The sequence below is a fragment of the Phalaenopsis equestris genome, unplaced genomic scaffold, assembly GCF_001263595.1.
Source record: "Phalaenopsis equestris unplaced genomic scaffold, ASM126359v1 Scaffold200153, whole genome shotgun sequence".
NCBI classification, from domain to species: Eukaryota; Viridiplantae; Streptophyta; class Magnoliopsida; order Asparagales; family Orchidaceae; genus Phalaenopsis; species Phalaenopsis equestris.
Genome location: NW_018219990.1, coordinates 103,685 through 108,586, shown reverse-complemented (window position 1 = coordinate 108,586; position 4,902 = coordinate 103,685).

Sequence of the window (4,902 nt, the reverse complement as noted above, 5' to 3'; positions counted from 1 at the left end):
TATACATACATATATGTATATACATATATATATATATGTATATATATGTATATACATATATATATATATATACATATTTATATACATTCCAGAATATGTGGGATGAACTGTACAAGAAGGCATTTGTAGGTCCATATCTCAAGTGAATTCCTCTATCTGAAGCTGATTATGCTCTACGAGAAATTCACTCCAGAATATGTGGGGAGCACCTCGGTGACAGGGCACTTGCTCTTAAAATAATAAGGAAAGGCTTCTACTGGCCCACAATTAAGCAAGATGCATTAGAGTTTGTGCAAAAATGCAAGAATTGACAACTACACTCCAATCTTACACATGCACCGCCAATAGAACACACATCTTTTCTAAGTCCTTGGCCTTTCGCCCAATGAGGGTAGATATCATGGGGCCATTTTTTATAGCTACTAGACAACGAAATATCATCATCTTAGTTGTCGACTACTTCACTAAATGTGTAGAAGCAGAGCCTCTTGCCAAAATCACTGAGGCAAATGCCAAACAGTTTGTCTGGAAAAACATCATCTGTCGTTTTGGGCTTCCTGCGAATATTATTACTAATAATGGGACTCAATTCACTGGAAGGGTTTTCATATCATTCTGCAAGGATCTTCACATTCAGTTGATGCACACTGCTGTGGTGCATCCCTAAACAAATGGACAAACAGAGGTGATGAATCATACAGTGCTCAAAGGATTGAAAACTCGGCTTGAGAAGGTTGGGGGGAAATGGTTAGAAGAGCTGCACAATGTCCTTTGGGCCTATCGCATAATCACACAAACTCCAACCGGGGAAACTCCATATAACTTGTGTTTCGGCACTGCGGCTGTTATCCTAGTTGATATTGGAGTTCTAAACCCACGAGTTACTTTCGACTCAGATAACAATGAGGAAAAACTCCGACAACATTTGGATCTCCTCCCAGACGCGATGTGGCCCATCTTAGAAATGCTTCCTACCACCAAAGAGTTGCTCGACGATTCGACTGAAGAGTCAAGCCTCGACCTATTTCCATCGTTGACCTAGTCTTACGTAGTATTGAAGCTATCTTCCATTGTCCACAACGCAATAAATTATCACCTCTCTGGGAAGGCCCATATATTGTGGTTGCTATGATCAAGCCTGGAACCTTTAAGCTTAAGGATTCAGATGGGAAAATCTTGCTCCGAACTTAGAATGCAGAAAATCTTCGCAAATATTATCAGTACCACCCCAACCATGTAGTCCACATATGTTATTATATATTACATTGCAATACATTGCAACTCATACACAATTAATGTATCTCAAATATTATTCACTTACTTTCCTATAAATAATTGACATCTTTAAAAATTATAATAACTCATTCACGAGTCACTTCATCTTCATCTTCTCACCCCACAGTAACCTTCTCACATACTAAATCTTCTAAATGATACCAATCTTCTAAATGACTTCTAAATGATACCACTGTGACATGAAATAAAATAAGTTTCAAGCTTATCAGTAAAACGATACTCGGGGGACAAACATTTAGCAAAATAAGTTGATCGACATGCATCACTAATACAACATTTGTGAAGTTAGAGCAACATGACGAAAGCAAATACGCTGCAAACATTAAAAGGAAAAGTAAAACACTAATTGACATCAACGTTCTCCTCCGCCACTTCGTTGTCATTGAAGAACACTTTATTTGGTTCACTCTCAATGTCATCACCATCAGAATTTGAGGAAGGGTCCTCTGAAGCCTAGCTTGGAGTGAGCCCTTTAACAATAATCCCGGTTCGATGTTGTGCCGCTCGACTCCCCTTCAAGAAACCCCGGATGAATTCTTCTTCGGTGAACCACTTCTATTGTTCATTTACCTCAATATCAAGTACACGATCACGAGCTTCTTGGATACGGTCTCGAATGATAGTTTTGAACTTATGCAATTTCATGAAATTGTAGACCGCTTTACGCTTAACTTCTGAAACATCAACATCTTTTGCGGACCTCAAAATTCGGATCTCTTCTTCTTGGGCTAACACCATCGACTTAAGGGCTTTCACGCTCTTATTACTTTCATGAAGGCTGGCTCGTGCTTCTATCTACCCTTCCCGAGTTTTCTCCAGATCCTGAAGCTGCAACGAGAGGGATGTTGTCATTGTTGAAAGTTCTGTCCTACACTCTGTCAAATGTGATTCCAGAGATGTAATTTTTTTGACCCCAAATTCATACCGACGCTTGTACTCGCCTTAAAAATATTTGATCTTAACGAACTCAGAATTCCAGTTTCTCAATGCAAGTCCTAGTCCCTGTTGGTTTTCCACCATCTTATCTACGTAAAAGAAAAGAAATACGGGTTAGAGAGATGAAATAATTATATAGTAGCAGAAAATAAAAGAAACTTACAAAACTCTAGGCTTCTAGGAGCCCAATAGGAGCTCTAGGAGCCCAATACATTCATGAGACAAGATATTTTCAGGAACGTGAATAGTTGAAGGGCTTGGCACAAGCTCCCGTGATGTTTCAGCTTTCTTTTGTTTCTGATGCAGTACTTCACATTCACTGCTCGTCGGGAGACTCTTTGAGGATTCTGCAAGGGCTAGCTCAGAATGTCTCTTCTTAGATTTCTTTAGCGCTACAACTGTTGACCGTTCGGGGTGGAAAGAAAGCTTGACCTTGAATAATGATTCTTCACTAAAAAATTTGTAAATATACTATATCTCAAACAATAGTTCCTTCATGTCAGGAAATCCCAGCATCTGCAATATTCCCTCTTTGGTAGTATGAGAAGAGCCAGACAATTGTTGAAACCTTCCTCGCCTCTCACGGAGCCCCCAATCATTTTTTGCTAAGAAAAATTTTACGGACCATTGTCTTATCGGTTCCTTTAGACGGAAATCCAACACCTTATGCTTAAACAACACATTATCATATGTATCAGTAAAGAACCCACACAGTCGTGCCAAAATTACAGGTGTTAACTTTAATTCGTGAATCCTGAAGAAAACTGTCAACCCAATAATGTCCGTCACCACTCGACAAGATAACTGAGCAATGCAAACCCCGAATGCTGTCATAATTTCAATAAACTCAGGTGCTGGAGGAAATCATAGACCAACTTTCAAGGCAGCCTCATAAATAGTAACATACCCAGAAAGTGGAGAATATGCTCGATCAGTTGAAGTTGGTAACTTCACTATCATATCATTCGAGAAGAAATACTTCTTTCGAAAAAAGATCAATTCGCTCTCCATCACAGTTGACACTGCATCATCTAGTTTCTGACTTTTCCTCTGATTCTCAGTAGAACGAGGTTCTCCAGCTGTCACCATTTTAGTGACGTTTTGCAGTAACTCTTCACCGCAATGTTTTGTCACAACGCTATACCACATCGCTTCGTCTTTATGCGTCACCGCAAGACTTCGCCACAACTCTTTTCTGCAACTCTTCGCTTCGTCGTAACTTTTCTCCGCAACTCTCCGCTTCACCGCAACTCTTCGCATCACCGCAACTCTTCATATAGCCGCAACAATTTTTCACAGAGCAAGATGATTTTCTTCTCCTCCTTACTTGTGATTTTTTCAACTCATCCAATGTCTCTATTTATAGGCATGAAATGAAACATAGCATTAAATGCACATTAAAAAAAAACAGTAGCCATAATAATAATAATAATAATAATAATAATAAACAAAAGCATTAATTTTGGTGGTTTCGTTCTGATTTGTTGGACAGAATCATAAATAAGATGAAGTTAAAAGTTTTGTAAATGTTTAAACTCCACAAATATATTTATAAACTCAAGTTCTAATTAAAACTAAAATCCGGTACAAAAGATGTTTAAATGTTCCAAATTTATACGCTATTTATAAATAATTATCTGTTATATATATTATGGGCTCCACACACATCTTTACCTTAAGTTGATCTAAGATTTTAATGTATTTCTACACATACATTTCTGTCTAAATGGCCCGGGGACTTTCCATGGCCTAATGGGCCAAAGCACTTCATCAAACAGCTTGTTATATATATATAAAGTTAACAAAGTTTAACCTACAAACCACGTAATTCTTACATATTTTTTATCAAAATCAATATATTTACGGGCATAACATTAAAGTTTTTAGTATTACATTAATAATATCTCAATAAATACAAAGTGTTGTGCATTTTAATATTTTCAAATGATGAAACCGAATTCGCCCGAAAACAGGGGGCAGCTGATATGCTACCTATAAATTTTCATCATCCGACACGAATCTTAAGGTTGATAGATTTCGAGGTAACTTTTTAAGCAAGAAATATTCAAATCTTGATAAAAATTCATCCAAAGCTTCGATTTCAGCAAAGTTATAATCACACTGATCGACTCGATGAGACAAACCTAATGATATCAAAGTTAGTTAAATCCGAGTCAAATCAAGCTCAAATCAAGCGATTAAATCATTCTTGAAAGATTTCCGGACACATTTGAAAGATCAAATAAATGTCAAATTTAGCGTGTATGTAGTCGAATCGAGCGTCTCGACGAGACGAATCCAATGAACTCAAGATTGTCCAATTGCGACGTTGTTAAGGCACTCAAATGTCCATCAAACGCCATCCGATAGAGGGAAGTTCGCTGGACCGTCCTATCAGAATGGTTCATATTTCCGTATTAATTGCACCTAGAACACTATAAATAGAGCCCCACCCCTCACATGAGGGGAAAGAGGCTTAAGAGAGAACTTGAGGCTTTGAGAAGGAGCTCAAGTCCAAGATCATCCTCACCATCGTCGATCGACGTCGACCACCACTAACTGTCGATAGCCACTGCTGACCTCCGTCAACCACCACCGACCGTCATCGACTATCGTCAGTCACCGCTGACCTCTGTCGACCACTGCCGACCGTCATCGATTATAGTCCAC